General features: G+C 37.8%; 1 protein-coding gene across 1 annotated transcript in view; it reads right to left on the bottom strand.

Annotated features, from left to right (window-relative positions):
• The window catches only part of LOC126759912 (ADP,ATP carrier protein), a 195,099-nt gene extending 175,763 nt beyond the window's left edge, over nucleotides 1-19,336 (bottom strand). Inside the window, exon 1 of the mRNA XM_050475101.1 lies at nucleotides 19,329-19,336. The gene's annotated coding sequence lies outside the window, so the exon portion shown is untranslated. The remainder of the gene's footprint in view (nucleotides 1-19,328) is intronic.
• Between the last annotated feature and the right edge of the window lie 214 nt (nucleotides 19,337-19,550).

The raw sequence follows: 19,550 nt of genomic DNA, 5'->3' as shown, positions 1-19,550 counted from the left end.
GCCCAAAGGTGCTGGAAGCGAAGATGAGAAGCAGTCCCAAATAAACCTTAATAAACACACGCATACTTACAAGTAAACGCACACATATGCTATTGTAGCTGACGCTGACGCTGTTGGTACAGCCGCCGGCTATGAGAGGGATGGCACACACGGCTGATATGACATGCTGTAATCATGTTTTGATGTCGGGGCCACTTCGCCACATATGAAGGTTGTTGAAAACACATACACATACACACGCACATTTACACCGCCTGAGCAGGTATTGCATAAACACGAAAACTGAATGCAACAACAAAGTGTTACGCTTACGTGTGTCTGTGTTCCTTTGGTTGCTACATACTCATATGGTCTCACAGGTGGCTGAGTGGCGAAAGCACATGGCAACCCGAAGATAATACGTACAGCGTTGCGCACTTTAAATATAACAGTAAAAAAACGTGAATACGAAATAATAGCAAAATGCAGCAACAACAAAAAGCGTGCGTTAACTCACTTGTATGTCATGGCGTATACGCAACTTTTAGATACTTACTTGCTCCAGCAAGTGTATGAATTATTGTGTGCGCGTACGAGTGTGTGTGTGTAGTCAGCAATTGCGAATTGTGGCGAAGTGTTGCTGTTGGCTGTAAATATTGCATAGCAACTTGTTGCCTTGACAGCAACAACCACAGACTGGTTTACTACACGCGCACACCCAACCGCGCCGCACACACACACACTTAAATGCTTTCGTTGCTTTCTTCTCGTTACTGGGCACACCACCACCACCCCCAACATCGGTCGTCTGTGTTCAGTTGCTAATTGTTGTTGTTGTGCTAAAATTATCACAACAACAGCATAGCTGCGGGCATTTTGTTTTAAGGCAATAGATGGCGCGTTTGCATCGGTGCAAATAATATCCACTGTGCAAATATGTTATAATATCGCTAGTTATGCGCAGATATATTTATTTACATATACGTTATACACACACACACCTTTTGTTGAGGTATTTATTTGACCCACTATTACAAATATTATTGTGTTTCAGCGAAAACATTTTGGCAGCTAAAATAATACAGGCCACTGCAACAACAGAGCATGTTGAAATAATTAACGCGAAAAAGCAAAAATTATAAAACATACATATGCGTTTCTTATAGCTGAAGTGGGTATAAAAAGATCTTTAAATTGATTTTGATCGGCCACTTTTTATAGCATCAATATGCGTCCGATATTTGCGACAAATGAGCAGCGCCATGCAAAGAAAAAGACGTGTGAGAAATTACGGTTATATACTAAATAAAGACGTGATGCCCATCTCGGCTCGTCACGCTGATCATTTATATATCTATTTTATTATTGGATCTCCAAATTTTCCTTCTTGTTGTAATAAACTTCGTGGCAACCTGACCTGTTCAGTATTCGGAAATTAAAAAAAGGGCGTGAAAAAATTTAATTTGTGCTTAACTATAAGTCGATATATACCTTGACTAAGCTAAGGCTTTTTTATGGAAGCCCGCTAACCTAACCCTACTCCCAAATTATATCTCTTCATGGAACCACCGGATTAAGTATTATTTTATGAGAGAGAGAGACATTAATAGCGGGATTCTGTAACCAGTCTATAGTCTCTATTTGAGGCATTTTGAGGTAAAGTCTCAATTTGTGACTAGTTACTATTCACTAAACAGTCTCTAGCGTTAGTCTCAAAATATTGCCTCAAATTTGAGACCTGATAGTTAGCAGGTCACAAAACTAAAAAGAACTCTTGTCTAGATATTAATCGATTGTCGTTATTTATATTTTGTACTCAAACACGAAAAGGTTATAAATAAATCAATTTTACATAAATTTAGTAAATATTATGAAACAAAGTCAACATACATATGTATTTTTTACAACTTTTACAACATTTATGTTTTTTGACTATGTTATAGAAAATTTTTTATTTGTTATCGACATAATGGGTTGTCAAAAAAGTCTTGCGGTATTTTCGCTAGTTGGCGCTGAATGCGCGTAGTTCTAGTTTTATTCGTCGCATCGGGTCATGCTATATCTTTTTGGAAAGCTCATTTCACGCGCTAACACGCGCTTGATTGTCGTTTCTTTTAAGTCGTTCGTGAATTATAGCGTCGCAAACATGGAGCAAAATAAAGAGAAAACACTCGTACGGCATATTTTACAGTACTACTACGATAAAGGCAAAAATGCATCTCAAGCCGCCAATAAAATTTGTGCAGTTTATGGACCCGATACAGTTTCCATTTCCACCGCACAACGATGGTTTCAACATTTTCGTTCTGGTGTAGAGGTGGTCGAAGATGCGCCACGCTCTGGAAGGCCTGTCGTCGAAAATTGCGATAAAATCGTTGAATTGGTCGAAAGAGACCGGCATAGTAGCAGCCGTAGCATCGGTCAAGAGCTGGGCGTGAGTTATCAAAAATTGATCTCAATTTTTTATTTTTTTATTTTTATTTATTTTCGTTCAAGTGTAAAAACATTTCTGAATAATGAATTCTAATAGATTTTGTGACTGTCAATTACAGAATTGCTATTCTCAAGTCTCAAAAATAGTCTCTAACTTAAAATCTCAAATTTAGAGACTTGGGACTGTATCATAGTACAGAATCGCACGGTAAGTCTCAACTATCATACGGACTGGCTGACGCCTAATATTCTGTACATGCTTGTCTTAATTAGAGCTGACGCTTCGCTAACAGCTTTCCGTTTACCAGAGAACTGACACACTAGTATTGTAAAATTTTCCACCGAAAAACTACCGCCAAGTGAAGTTTTTATCTTTACATTTGAAAATCGAAGGCTATGCATTCTGTACAGGTCGGGCAGTACGGACTAAGGTCGTGATGAAATCGGAACAGATAGCTTCTAAAGCATCCACTTCCACTCAGTGTTTAGGTTAGGTGGAAGTCTAGGATTACCATGTTGTCTATCTATCCACGAATGGAATTAGTCTGTGGACTCACCTTCCTTTGGTTGTGGTTTCTCGCCGTTGCTGCCACATTCTGATACTTTTGGTTCTCTCCCCTTTTTTTACGTCTATAGACGGCTCTGGTCTAATCGCGTGAATAGAACTTCAGCAGCGTCGCTTAATAACGGTCGGAAAGCACTTGTTACTCGTGTAACAGTGAGCCTATGTACAGCGTATATTTGTTTTGCATATACTTTTATATCTAGTGCCTGTATTCATAATGGTGTCATGTGTGAAGTTCACAATAGGAAAGTTCTCTGATCGCCATTCACTTACAGAAACGATTCTTTTACACATGGCTCAAGCAGCTCACTACTTCCGGTCTTTGACCAAGTATCCTCTGGGTAGCCTAAGAACATCCGTTCGAAGCCGAGCTAAATGAGAAGGCGAAACATTCCCTAGTGCGCTGGGTTTGTAAAAAACACCCCCAGTGAAGAGCTACAACCATCGGATGAGAGACCCCCTTTTGATGACGACCATTGCAAACGAAATAAGGATTACATGCACCTGGCATGTCCGGTCCCTTTATTGGAAAGGTGCCGCTGCCCAGCTGGTTGATGTCCTCGTAAAGACAAAGGCTGACATCACCGCCGTCCAAGAAATGCGATGGACGGGACAAGGACAGAGACGAGTAGGTCCTTGTGACATTTACTACAGTGGCCATATAAAGGAGCGCAAGTTTGGTGTAGGAGACTCCGTCGCCGAGTACTATCATTCACTGCGGTGAATGAACGTCTAGCCACAATCAGCATCAAAGCGAGGTTCTTCAACATATCGCTGATTTGCGCCCATTCCGACGGAAGAGAAGACGATGTGACCAAAGTGCCTTCTATGAATGGAGCGCCTGTCGCCACGATGTCAAAATCGTGCTTGGCGACTTTAACGCCTAGGGTGGGCAAAGAAGGTATATTTGGCACTACGGTCGGTAAATTCGCTCGATTAAAATATTTGAGGAGATACTGGGGTCCTTTACTGAGAAACGCTTCTGCATTATAAATATGAAATGATGTATATAGTGAGAAACCGAAGTGTTTTTTTTTTCGGGGAACAAATGACTGATTTATCTTTTATAATCTTTATAATATTTTCTGTTGCAAAAAACGACCAAACACAAGGAAGGTTCGACGTGCAAGAAATACAACATAAGCCGAACGATTTTCTACTCGGTTTGTTTCTTAATTTACGTCAACAACTCGGTTAAGGGAACTTGGGACGGCATTTGACTCCTTTAAGCTGCAACCTTACCATTGATAAAATGTTTTATTAGTCTGTCTGCATGGTAATTGTGCCTTCAATATATAGTATATCAAGAAGATAACTAATTTGAGCGTAATTTATTAACGATTTCATCGAATAATGGATGTGTATATTGTACACAAATTTTTTATTGTGGTTTTTGATTTCTGTAAGTTACAAGAGCATAAAATGTTCGAATACACACGTACGTAGCGCTTCCTTACTTGTTTAAAATATATTCGGTCCAAAGTTGGTGCTAGAATAAATCGCACGTACAATAAGTTGAAATTGCTGACCCTTAGTTGGTGAGAGCCAGCTGGTGCTGCTTTTGAATATTTTACGGTGAATATTTTTCTATACACTCCTAAGCTATCTAACTTGGAATCCTTCAAAGATTCTTGACATTTAGAAAATCAACAACTGAAAAATTCACAGAAAGTCTTAACTATATAGTAAAGCTGCTTGCGCCTTTTCGCTTGTGAATTTTAGTTGGCAAGCATTTCTGTGTCAGGATCGGGAAAAACTCGTTAATCTACGAGGTTTTATTTTTCTAATAGCACGTTCTGAAGAAACAGCTATGAATTCGTGTTAATTTTAAAACCTCAAATGAGCTTGTGCTGTCTTTAGGGGAACAAGTAAGGTAGGGCTAACATGTAACATATTATATTCTCCCAATATTTAAATGTCAATGGTCTTGTAGTATTCTATATTCATTTAATGTTCCTAAGATATCTGACATATTGACCGATATACACGCTACGGGTAGTATTACTCGAGCTAAACAAACTTCTGCATTATGTCATACCAAAAAAAAAATGCTCTCTCAGTTTCATTAATGCAAATTTTGGTATTAATACGTATCATTGAGATTAGTAAGATAGCTCTCAGATTGACCAACCTATACGGTATAAAGTCAATTAGATATTTGAAAATACTTGTATTCGATATTTGAGGGCTAGGAGAAATTATATCGGTTTTAGCAAGACGACATATTGTTACTTGAAGAAGATGGTCCCCCAGTTTCATGCCCATAACTCACATATTGACCGATTTACAATATATGGAATCACATTATCGCTCCCAGATACTTCGTGGCTGTGAAATCTATTTTCTACTTTCCATTGCTTATGAGGAAATCATTGGCGCAGACCACTTACAATTTTATGATCCAAAGATGTTTAGCCACTGCAATCGAGGTTAGCCAATGCGATTGCGTTGTTTTTAGGTTGAAATAGTCTCGTACATTGCCATGAGACACTCATATCCATAAAGGTATGTGCCAACATGTTGATAAGTTCTGATCCGATTTCGAAAATTGTATGACATTAGATGTCATATCTCAAGACACTATGCATTTTTTTCTGATAAGTTCTTTGAATGGCTTTAAATATGTATTTTAATATCCTCTAAGGGTAATCTTATTTTATATTATGTGCATGTTTCTTTTCTGTTCCCGAAGGGAGCATAAAGTCTTTCGAAAACATACTGCCAACTTGTTTAAAATAACTGGCAGCATGGGCGATAAATTATATTGTCCGCTAACGTACACCTCTTTCGGGACCACGCCCAGACAGTATTAATTTACTATGCTGGAATTGCGGAATAGTATGCCTACGTACTAAACCCTTAACTCCGGCTGCTATAACTTGTAGTATTTGGACCTGCGGGACCGCCTTTCAGAACTCTTTCGCAGGAACAAGCGAGACAATAAGTGCCTCTTCACACCTCCAGGGTTATTCATGTGGCCTTATGCTTCTCCGCTTACGTTCTTTCATTCTAAGTTCTTGGAGCGCTGCGGCCCACTCTTTCATTTTAGCCCACACCAGCTCTGATCGCAGCATGTTCTTCTATGGTGGTTCTCTGCACTACATACCTCGAGCAGTTGATAAAAAATGTGTTCCTCGTTCTCTGAGGCATTTCTCCCGAAGGAACACTGTGTTTCGTCATCGTTGCCAAATTTCTGTAGGCTTTCCTTGAAACAGCCATGGCCCGACAAGACCTTCGTTAAATAGAAGCCTGTCCCACCGTGTTGTCTGTCAATCTAGGCTGGTAGATTCTTAATTAGCATATAAATCCATCTTCCTTTAGAGCCGCATCCGATTGTTTTTGCCACTCATCGAGCCTTTTTCTCTTTCTTACTTTCCTTTTTGCCTTCGTCGTACATTAGGCGCCTATTCAGGGCTTTTGTTTTACGTTAGACCATTATATTCGGTGGTAAAAGACCTGATATAAAGCAAACGTTTCGTGCGACACCGTTCTAAACTCTAATGGCGTATAACCTGGGTACAGTCTTTGCATGATTCTGAATAGGACCACTTGTAACCATGTAGTTGTTTGGACCTGCATCGGTATTATAGTGCAGCAGTCTGTCAGGCAAAGAGCTGTTAATTATCCTCAGCAGCTACCCCGGTGTGTTTCTGGTCTCTAGTGCTGTGGCCAGTATGTTGAGTTGAGTTTTTCACCTTAAGCGTGACAACTGCGCAATATTTTTATGGCCATGCATCCATCTGCTGCCCTCTATGGCCTTGGCCGCAGTACCCGTCACTTTTCCAACTGCGTCTAATGTGGACCGAAGTCTTCTGAATCCTCATCAGTCTTTCTAATATTTTCGTGTCGATCATGCAAGGTGGGCGATACGCACTCGGCTCTACCGCCGGTTTGTTTGGCGTTTGAAGAAGAATCAGCCACTATTTCTTCCAAACTTTCTTGAAAACTTCTTCATTTAGACGGTGAAAACCCTCTTGCTATGTTTGATGACGAATTTTAGTGCCTTCTTCGGGATGTTAACAAGTCCGGGTGCCTTTGCGTTGCCAACTCTCTCTGCCACTTATGTACATTACTTTCTTCTCTACGACTTTTGAGGCTCCGTGCTCATACCGTTCTGCTCGGTTCGGGCTCTTGCGTTGAGAAAAGCCTTTTCAACATGTTTACATTATATTTATTTTTCCATTTAGTCCGAATTTTGCTAATTTTAATTTTAGCAGCAAGTCTACTCCTTCGCGGAACTGCACTTAATAAGTTTTTCCAGAGTCCATTTAATTCGCCGCTTAAGTGTTCCCTGAATCTTCCAGAAAATGAAACTGCTTTTGATTGCCGAAGTTTTAAAAATTTTAAATACTTTCAAATATGATAGTGGAAATGCTTAAATTCAAAATATTCGATTCCATTTTGAGTTTAAGGCTAAAAAATGTAGAAAAACATTCATTAACATGAATTTTAAAAGATTTCTTAATAAATGCTCACCAAACACATGCATTTGATTGTGTGCGTGTGTGTGCATGTACTCGTATGTGTGCTTGTGCCAACATGTTGGCGCACTCATATCAACTTGATTGCAATTTTCGGTGTATGCAATCACTCATGCAAATATATGCATGTATGTTAATTCACTTTTGCACCAGCACACATACATACATATATGCATACGCAGACGCACATACAAGTATACATATGGTGGTGCATGCGTGCTCTTCGCTGGAAACTCATTGTAAGCATACTATTTACAATCGCAAAAATGTACCTACTCTCATTGAGGGCTCTTGATGGAGCCAAGTCGAAGTGCTCATGAGTGCGTGTGCACACATTCGCTGCAAAATAAACGCACTTGCACAAACATACATATCTACACATCTATTTTCACATACTTACGCATTCACAGTGCGGCAATCCTCATGCTTATCCATGAGTTTATGTAGTACTATGTACATGTAGGTATATGTTGGTAGGAAGTGTCGCTAGGAAGGGTTTGAGTAATGTGTTAGCTTCGCATAGACTGCCCGAATCCTCATCTAATTGCTGTTCCAGATGTGAACTTCGGTATGAGGAATAATTTTTGACGTCATGTTGAAAGTATGGAAGCCGAATGATTTTTTTATAGGATTCTCTGGAATATTGACCTAAAAAGTTGTCAAGCATACCATAAAATGCTCGCCGTGTAGTTAAAAACTACTTAAAGCGCGATGAATTAATAACTAAATGCGCCAAAAACATTAAATTTTACCACCGAGATGGTATGAGAGAGCTTTATGAGAGCCATTGTGAAAATTGGACGAAATCCCATATCTCGAGATCCGACCAAACCGATTTCGACAAAATTTGGTGTATTGTATGTTTTTCTTATTTCTATGTCACGTTGTGAAAATGACTGAAATCGGACAATAACCACGCCTACTTCCCATGTAGCACAACCTTAAATTCCACTTCATTCGTTCAGTTTCCAATACAGAAATCAAGAAGCAATTAATAGAACGGTATAAAACTTTGCATTAATAATGTTTTTAGTGTGTGCCTGCTTATGATCAAAAATTGTTTAAAACCAACAAAAACTTTTCAAGCCTCTAGGTACGGAATATTTAGATTCCGGTACCTATAGTTGACTTTTGATCGAAAATATCGGTCATTGTGTGAACTGAAATTAAGAGATAACCCTTCTCTTACAAATGTATGTCTTTATATCAAAAACGGGTTGAATCGGACTACTTCCCTTAGTCCCCATATACTTAAAATAAAGATTTTCGAACTTCTGGGTGACTTTGTACCTCACATATCGCCCAATATGTGAGTTATTTCAGTGGAAATAAGATAGCGTATTTCCCACATAACAGTGTATCTTTGCGCCAAAAATAGTTAAATTTGAGCAAAAACTTGACCTAGTCCCCATATAACTAATATCAGGATTTTCGAACATCCGGTTGACTTTACTGTATATAATTAGTTTTACACTTTAAAGTATTTCGCCAGTTTTAATTTTTGCAAGTTGCAAGAGTATAAAATATTCGGTTGCACCAGAACTTAGGCCTACCTTACTTGTTTAAATTAAATTTCGATATTCTCTCGCAGTTTGTAAAGAAAGTTTTCGAAAGTTGCGTCTATGCTCCAACTAATTCTAAATTCCTTTTCGTTCTCTCTGTCGGTGGTTCGTTCGTACAGGTGAGCTGTACGCCAGTAATTAAGAGAGATCCAATAATTACGATATATACATAGAATACCCGTTTGCAAGTATGTATTGACTAGTATACACTTGGATAATACTATATAATATCATAATCCCCTAAAAGTTATATCATTTGAAGCAGTTTCGATATACTATACAAGAACAAGTCCTTTAAGCATCTGAATATATGATAGCGATCCACTTAGCCAAAAAAAAAGCAAAATTTTATATTGTGACTTACTCCCAGCCATAGTATTCGTTTAACCTGGTCCATTTGCTCCGGTGATGATTAAAAGTCTGAGTCGGCAAAGTAGGCCTTTGAGTTTTCGTAGACATTTTCTTTCAGCTTATATACTTATATCTGTTTTGTGAGTGATTTTTCAAGGTTCGTAATAAAAAGAGTTCACGCTGGCGGAGGTGAGGTGATATAGTGATAGAAAACTTTAACTTGCAGAGCAAAGATATGTGGTCCTACCTTTTTAACCCCAGTAAACAGTGGTCATAACCTTTCCGGCCTTTATTGGACAAGGTTCGCTGGGTGAAGTCCAATGTTTTTAATGATCTGTGGTGATTGCTGTGCCCTACCAGTGGATCCTTGCCGCCTTGACGGTCACAAAACGTAGCAGAAACTGTTTCAGATGTAGCATAATCTAATCATTAAAAAATTTAGGAGATGTTGACCTTCGAATTCTAAAAGATTGTGGAATGTAATAATAATTAATATTGGAATCTTAGATTATCTTTAAAGCAACATTTCATATATAGCTTTCCATACCGATTTGAAAGGTCAGTAATATGTGTACTCTGAACACTCGAACTGGTCCTTCAGTTTTTGATGTATTGGCTTGAAATTTTGCAGACGTACTTTTCGCACCAAGAAACTACCCATTTGTGGGACTTATTGATGTCGGGAAACTATAATAAATATCTGACATAATAACTTACCGATCCAACTCAAGTCCTTATATGGAAAACTTTTTTGTTTGACAAAGGAATCTTCACCAAAAAAAAAGGAGCGAGCTTGATATGAAATTTGGCTAACTTTGCCCCCCAGTTGGCAGGAAATCCACGCTATCAATTCAAAACAAACAGTTACTACATAATCAAGTTCTAAGACCAGTTTAAACCTACGGAGCCCAACTTTAGTTAATGCTCCTTGGTACATTAGATCTGCTGACCTGCACCGTGATCTAGGCGTGAAATCAGTGGTAAATAAAATCTCCAAAATAGCAAAGTCTCACGAACTTAGACATCACGTTAATGAGGAAGACTCCAGACTCATCGAAACTGCTGGGCGAGAAATCCGGTTGAGACGCAAGAAGCCTTCCGACCTAGTAAGACAACAGTAGCAGCAAATGTATTTTTTAACATTAAGCTTTTAAGTATCTCTCAATGTAGATTTATAAATAAATTTTTTTTCGAGTTCAAGCTGATCTATACGTCCACAAAAACGGGTGATCCAAAGTAGGGTTTTTTGCCAAAAAATATCGGAGTCATAGCTGAGACTGCACACGAATACTATGGAGAATCGATTCGGTGCCGTTCGCAGCAACTCGGACTGACGTATGGAATGACTTGGCGCATTTTACATCGAAATCTTTAATTGAAAGCGTACAAAATACAGCTTGTACCTTCCCAAGTGACATCGCCTCGCATGGGCTCTTAAAAAGTTCCAAGAAGATCCGACTTTTTCGAGACAAATTTTATTCAGCCATGAGGCCCATTTCTGGCTCAATAGGTATGTAAAGAAGCAAAATTGCCACATTTGGACGAATAGCAAGCTGAATAGATTCAAGAGCTGCCATTTTATCTGGAAAAAACAACTGTTTGGTGTGGTTTGTAAACCATTATCGCGCTTAAATTGCAAACTGCTAAACTGAAGCTTGTGATCTCGATGAAATTTGGTTGACGAGCCACTTCCCACGCTAATACCATGTTCAGACCGACACTTAATCACACGATTTCGGCTGTTGAATGGATTATCCCACTAATCTTAAAAATTTATCAAGTTTTCGCCATACAAAAATGACAGTTCCAAATCACTTCATTGAAATGATTTCAAACTGATCCACGCTAAATCTCTCTGTGCGACTCTGATTTTGCGCACTCTACTTGTCAGCACTGGAAATCTGTTACATTATTACAACTGATTTAGACACTACAAAGGGGGGAAAATGTAAACAAACAAACTTTTTTTAAAGCAATGAATCTAATTTCTCCTGAAAATCGACTTAACAAATGAAAAAAATGCATCCATTATTTCTATTATATGGAAAATATTAAAAAAATACGTCTTTTATTTGAAAATACTATATGACAATCTTTCCTTTTGATAAATATTAAGCGATGTGAATTCTTGAATGACAATAACAGCTGTTTTTTGATCTTTCTAACGGCAGTGAGAACATTGTTGGGTTATGAAATGCTTAAATGTAATCTAATCTTTTAAATTTTCGGTCGGAACATGGTATAAGCATCAATCAATGGATTTATTGAGAGAACACTTCGGAGAGCAGATAATTTCTCGTTTTGGACCGGTAGATTGGCCACCAAGATCATGTGATGTCATACCGTTCCACTTTTTCCTGTGAGGATATGTAAAGCATAAAGTTTATGTAGACAATCCCTCTTCGATTCAGGCCTTGGTACAATACATCACGCGTGTCATTCGCCAGTTACTAGTCGAAATGCTCGGAAGAGTCATAAAGCACAAAATAAATGTCAGAGATTGTTCTTTGGAATCAAAACCAACATCTCCCATTAAATTTGAAGTTTCTGTGTTTTTTCTTTAAAAAATAGGGAACCTCGAAATGTATCAACTTTTATATCTGTCTTCCCTTTTAAATTTTACTTTAATGTACTCGAAAGTCTTTAAAATCTAAAGTTATGCATATCTACACTCAGACACATAAATATCAACTATCTATAGTATACTTGTATGTTCAAAGTACATACATATGTACAAACACTTACATAATTATATATAGGTATGTATGTATGTATGTGTGTATGCTGCATATTGTAATTACACTTTGCATGCCTGATGTGAGCGATGCGTTTGATTATTGCGAATGAATTCAAGTGAAAATTTTGCTAGAAATCTACAATAGCAACAACAACAAAAGCACTAGTACCAACTGAAACAGCAGCAGCATACAATTCACGGAGAATGACTGCAGCGAAAGCGTTGCCATATTTTGTTGCTTTTCGTTTTTCTATTTTTTTGAACACTCGTGGAACCATCTACTGTCGGGTGCAGGGGGGTTTCAGGAGTCAAAATGATGCGCGCGTTGTGGTGTTGATGTTGGTTTCAGCTGAAGTCAAATTTACCGTTGCAGACACAGATTTGCGCACTCAACCAAATTTACGTATTGGTCACGAAATGAATTTTGGAATTGCTATTTGCTCCCAACAACAACAACGATAGCGTAAGTGTGTATTATTATATATCTATGTATTTGGAAATGCAACGGCGCTGTAGCGTAAATGACTTAGCCAAGGGCGGGAGCTATGCAACACTTGCACATATGTACATTTAAACATATTTATGTATGTTATGTTTGTATGTAAGTATATATGTGTGGTTATAAGTACAGACAATTAAGCGTGAATCAAAGTGCCCAAAGTCAGTGACGCACGAAAATATTTTGCAACATAGATTTGCGCTTCCTGGTTATAACCAGAACAAGGCATATTAAATCTGCGAATACAATACATTCCTCATAGCCGGACATCTCCCATAACTGGACAAATTGCACACAAAGTTTTTATACTCTCGCAACAAAGTTGCTTAGGAGAGCCCCCTACTAAGTTTTTTGTACATATCTCGGAAACTACTATAGCTATGTCAACCAAACTCTATAGAATCGTTTCCTTCAGGCATTTCCTTATACAGTTCAAAATGGCAGAAATCGGATAATAACCACGCCCACCTCCCATACAAAGGTTATGTTGAAAATCACTAAAAGTGCGTTAACCGACTAACAAAAAACGTCAGAAACACTAAATTTTACGGAAGAAATGGCAGATGGAAGCTGCACCCAGGCTTTTTTTAAAAATTGAAAATGGGTGTGGCGTCGCCCACTTATGGACCAAAAACCATATCTCAGGAGTTACTCGACCGATTTCAATAAAATTCGGTACATAATATTTTCTTAACACCCTGATGACATGTACGAAATATGGGTGTAATCAGTTCACAACCACGCCTTCTTCCAATATAACGCTATTTTGAATTCCATCTGATGCCTTCTCTGTATAATATATACATTAGGAACCAATGATGATAGCGGAATAAAACTTTACACAAATACGGTATTTGAAAAATATGTAAATGACGGATAATGAAATCTCGATTATCACTTTATCATGCGAGAGTATAAAATTTTCGGTGACACCCGAACTTAGCCTTACCTTACTTGATTTTTCTTGTTTTGTACCGATCCTTAGGTATCCGGATGTTTGAGTAGTACTCATGCGTACCTGATAAGCCTTATGTATTCAGAATAAGCTGGATTTACTTAACTCGGCTGTCTTCTTATCGTTTTTGCCAGTGCTTCAACGTATCTCCTCTGGCTTTCTCTTTTAGTGTGAGTGTTACTCTATCGTTTAAAGGGTATATAAGCTCTCTGGTTAAGAGGTCTAGCGAGCGTAAGTCTGCGATTACTATAATGTAGCAACTTCTCATGGTTTCCAGCCAGTAATAAGTACGGCTTCTTTCTTCGTCTCTGCTATTTGCGATATTTTTGTGTTGGTTACGTTACGACGATATCCCCTAAGTGTTCAGCTATTACCACCATCGCAATGTTATCTGCAAACTTATTGATATGTACGCTTTTCGGTACTTTGAGTCACAGTATTCCATCATACATTGTATTCCAGAGTAGAGGCTTGAGTAGAGACTCCTGTGGCACTCCACTGGCGATTTTGTATTTTTTATAACTCTGATTTGTATTATAGTTCAAAGTCCTATCCTTGAAATATCTATTAGTTTGTAAATATATGTAGGCACGGATAAGTTTCTTTAGCGCGCTTAGTATACTAGGCCAAGATGCCGAGTTGAAGGCATTTTTGACATCGAGGGTTGCAACCATACAATATTGTGTTGTGCCATCCTTCCATCTTTTTCCACTAATGGACTTTTCAGCCAGTGTATTCACTTCTGCGATTGTAGATCTTGCCTTCCTGAATCCAAATTGGTTTGGCAGTAATATTAGATATTGCATTTTTCAAATGGTTGGGAAACCCCTTCTTAGATGCATATATATAACAAGTACTCTAAATGGGTTCTAACGATCGCTATATTGGGAATGCCATCTGATCCTGAGGCCTTAGATGAGTTAAGCCTGTAACATGTCTCTATAATATCTTTGTTGGTTACTTCTTGAAAAATACGGGTTTGTTGCTCCTCCACGGTCTCTCGAAAAAGTTAGGGTCGGATACAAATCTTTCAAGAGTTGATGGGAAAGTTGACATTTGAGATCGAGTGCGGAGTTTTACTATTACTATCTTGTATGCGAGCCCCAAGTGTTGTTTCTAACATCGTCATAGAGTTTGTGGACACATTCCTATTTACTTTGATTCAAGAGCTTCCTCGTGTCCTTAAAAAGTACTTATAGAGTATTCTATTCGAAGGTACCACGTGTCCTCTGGTATAAGCGTCTTGCTTTCAGGTATTCTTTTCGCAGTTTAGAAATTGTGTTGTTCCTCAAGAATCGTGGGGAAGTGATAGTTACGATGTGGAAGCCTGGACTTTGATGTGTCGCATGCACTCTTAATGCGGCTGATAATAAATGAGGCCGCTTGGTTAGCCAACCCTTTGTATTTCCGTCGCATATAGCTGACATATAAACTGAACAATTGGAATCGAGTGCTTGTATGAAATTTTACACATATTATGATCCAAAGCAACGGAAGATTCTCTGAACAGATCGGCTATATCGGGACACTATAGCCGTACAAAGCACGATGAAAATTAAGATAAAGATCTTTTTATGCCTTTCTTTGCTACAAGAAATGCTTCGCGAAAGGGTATTAAAGCTATGGTGCAGTCATAGTTAACGTTTTTTCCTATTTTATTTTCTGGTTTTATTCTCATTCAGGAAATACCCAACTGTTGTTTATTAAAACAAAAATTGTAAAGCTTTCTAATATTGAAAATTTTGTTGATTAAGCAAGCGGATCATAGCCTCTTGAAAATGCTTGTATTGAGTGTGTAAAAACATATTTCCAAACACGATTTCCCAGCAATTTTCTGCATTACTTGCAACATAGTTATTTGTTTGATTTTTGCTGCGGAAACTTGAGCTACGTTGAGTATGTTGTGTTAGTGCAAAAGTTGCACTTGGAATGGAATTTCTTAACGAGGGATTTCTTTCGAAGTTTTGCATGCGAATTTGGTAAACTGAAAATATTTCTTTATAGTTGCACATACATGTGCATACCTATTTGCTCGCATATACATATATGTATGTATATACATATATTACTTCTTTATACAAGTATTACTCCGCATGTGCTCTTAAGTACTCACTGAGCTTGTAAACTGTATAACTAATTTTAATTGCAAATAAGAATCAGTGATGCAAATGTCGGTATATTTGTACCGGTTTTCGGTATTGATTGGAATGTTGGTAATTTGCATTATTTGTTAATTTGATCTTGTGCTAAAAAATATTTATGTATATATAAACTTGTATCGATTTTCGGTACAAAACCACATTTTGTTTTCGGTAATAGCCCCAAATAGTTGCATTAATTGTAATTTCGGGTTATGTGTCTTTCAAAGAGCTTGCTTTGTTTCCTTTTGTTTAATTCTAAATGGATCCTGATAATATTTAGCTTTTTTGGGGTCTGTAAAGTTTGGGCGCATTATTGCCGGACTTTGTTCTGTTTTATCGTTTTTTGTTATTTATTTATTTTGGTACAAATAAGTACATTTTTCAATACGGTAATTATCTCCAAAAAACTCAACACTGTCTCAAGCTAAAATAAAAATCTTATAAATAAAATTTCTTAAAGTTGGTTGTGAAGCATAACTGAATAATTAAGTTTTCACTGGACCTCCTTTCTAAAAGTGTTTCATACATATAAGAAAAATTACAACAAAGTCGGAAATCGTGTGCGAACACAGCTTTGTTTCTATGAAATCATCTAAAAGCGATATAACAACCTTAGGTGGGCGTGTACACGAAGACAGTGGAAAGTCTATTCAGCACCTTTCGCAACAACTCGGACTGATGTATGGAACGAACTTCTCGCATAACCCGCCCAAGGGACATTGCTTCACTCTATGGGCTCTTGAAAAGTTTAAAAAGATCCTACGTTTTTGGAGTCACATTTTGTTCAGCGATGAAATGGTTTGGTGGAGTTTGTAGGCCGGTGGAATCATTGGTTCATATTTCTTCAAGAATGAGAACGTAACCGTTATCGCGCCATGATAACTGACTATTTGATGCCTGAAATTGAAGTTCGTGATCTCGGCGACATTTGGTTTCAACAAGACGGCACCACTTCTAACACATCGCATCTTTCAATAGAATATTGTTTCGAATGATGATAAACATTAACCATTTAATTTGAAGTTTCTGTGTTTTTTCTTGAAATAATTAGGGAATCTCGAATTACAGAAGCAAAGCGAAAATGTTCCGTGGTTAGAAAAAATGCTTAAATATGGGAGAAGTTGGCACTTTTATGCTGCTGGTTTGAATTGTGATTTGAAAATTCTCGCGTAGGAATTCCATATCAGCAGAACTAAGATGTAGCGTTCATTCCAAGACTTCTTTCTTTAGAATTGCCAGTGGTCTTGATAACTTTAATACGGAGGCTGCTATATATATTTCTGGCCTAGGGCAACACTTACAATCTGACATTTCCATTGGAAAGTTTGACATTTTTTAGCATAACATCACTCAGAACGTTTTGTCATTTAATCGTGAATTGTTTTATTTACAGGGAATTAAAAAATTCATCTCGGCCAAAAAATGGAATTAACTCGTGAACATTTTCGTGCGATCATTTTTCACAACTTTCGACGTGGATTATCACGACAAGAGTGCATCGACGAACTAAAATCTTTGTATGGCTATGAAGCACCATCCTATAGCGCTGTGAAAAACTGGTACAACGAATTCAATCGTGGCCGACGCTCGCTCAAAGACGAATTCCGTGAAGGTCGTCCAAAAACAGCCGTTGTGCCAGAAAACATCGATGCCCTACGTGAACTGATAATGCAAGACCGTCATGTAACATACCTTCAGATAGAGGCATGCCTATGCATTTCTCCCACCAGCATACATTCGATATTGCATGAACACCTAGCCGTAAAAAAGTTTGTTCTCGTTGGATCCCGCACAATTTGACAATCGCTCAAAAAAAGGCTCGTGTGGATTGGTGTAAAGAAATGCTGAAAAAATACGATCGCGGTACTTCAAAAGACGTTTATAAGATCGTCACAGGTGACGAATCATGGATCTATGCGTATGAGCCCGAAACAAAACAGCAATCGATCGTGTGGGTCTTCCAAGACGAGCCAAATCCAACGAAAGTTGTTCGTGGAAGAAGCACTTCGAAGCAAATGGTCGCCTGTTTCTTCGGCAAAACTGGTCATGTGGCGACTGTTCCGCTTGAGCAACGTAGGACGGTCAATTCTGAGTGGTACACCACCATTTGTTTGCCTGAAGTTTTCGGAGAAATTCGAAAAACGAACAAGAGAAGACGAATCATTGTGCATCATGACACTGCGAGCTCTCACACATCGGCTCAAACCAGCGCCTTTTTGACCGGCCAAAACGTCGAATTGATGGGTCATCCGCCGTTCAGCCCTGACTTGGCACCAATGACTTCTTTTTATTCCCACACTTCAAGAAGATAATGCGTGGTCAACGATTTGCGTCGCCAGAAGATGCTGTTGAAGCATTCAAAAACCCATGCTTTGGAGGTGTCTCAAACGGAGTGGAAAAAGTGCTTCGAAAATTGGTTTGAGCGCATGCAAAAGTGTATAAATCTTGATGGAGAATATTTTGAAAAACAATAAAACCATTTTCGTTGATAAATATTCCTATTTTCATTATTAGGCCAGAAATATATATATAGCATATTATTGAACAACTTGGAAGTCAATAAAAAATTATCCATTTGACGCATCATTCGAAGTCGCCGTGAAGAGTGTTTCCGAAACTTTAATTTGGCGTTTAGTATAGGCAGGGACGGATCCAAAAATAGTTTAAGGAAGGATGTGGAAATATTTACTAGAAACATAAAAATTATTATATTACATATATTAGTCTTTATCAGTCATATCATCCTACTAAATTGAAAAAAACACATTATAAATCGATAATACTGTAATCAGTTCGTGTATTGACCGCTCCATATCTGACAGCATAACAGCACACGCATCTGTGCCGATAGATGTGTATAATTTCTTCAAAAAAGATTCGTCCAAACACAGCTGCAATGAGAGATAACTCTTCATTAGTTTGGGTGTGTTCACTAACAGCCAGAGAAGACATAGTTTCACCTTCTACTTCGAAGTCATCAGAGCCACATTCTTCTACAAAATGCTCGATGTACAATGGTTTTAGCTGTCAGCTGTTGGCTTTTCTATGTTGGAAAACTTGGAAGATAATGTATAATGAAATATTCCCCAGTTTTCTCCTCTGAATCCGTCACTGGTATAGGACAATTTTCTTAAGGAAGTTAACTTCAATACATTTTTTCTTTATTAGCTAGAATAAACTTGCAAAACTATCATCTGTGGTGAGATTGGCCCACTCAAAAGGATACAGAACTCGCTACCTTCTCTCTTGTGTTCAGAGTAGTACATGCAGCTATGATCCCCGTGCGTTTATATGCATATACTCGTACATACCATAGTCCAAAAGAAAACATGAAAACATGGAAGTACGCATTTAATTGGACTAGCATGAAAATGTAACTAACTAATAATAAAATAGTTTTGTTTTCGAAAAGTTCAAAAAGAATTTCACTTGTTAGTTACATTTGCATCAACCAAAACCAATATATAGCACACACACACACATACGTACTAACAGACTTGCACATGCAACATAGACAAAGTGGATATGTGCAAAATAAATTAAAGCTTTTTAATTGGCACATTTAAAAAGATAAAAAATGAAACTATTTTTGTGAGGAATTTCAGAAAATTAAACACATTTTAACTATTTGTTTTTGGAATGAAAAAATAACTTTATTGGTTTCGGGTTTTCATTTGAGTTGGATTTAAAAATTTTCCAAATTAATTTGATAAAAGTGCAGAGTTTAGATTGCGTTACAGTTAGCTAATGCGATTATGTTCGCATTCGGTGCTCTTCGATGGTTGCAATGCAATTTTTTTTTTAAATTTATTTGTTTATGCCTGACATTTAGTTGAAATAACAGTAA

Source organism: Bactrocera neohumeralis, chromosome 5 (assembly GCF_024586455.1).
Source record: "Bactrocera neohumeralis isolate Rockhampton chromosome 5, APGP_CSIRO_Bneo_wtdbg2-racon-allhic-juicebox.fasta_v2, whole genome shotgun sequence".
NCBI lineage: Eukaryota > Metazoa > Arthropoda > Insecta > Diptera > Tephritidae > Bactrocera > Bactrocera neohumeralis.
The sequence above is the reverse complement of the archived record's forward strand: the minus strand, read 5'-3'. Positions and strand labels throughout refer to the sequence as shown.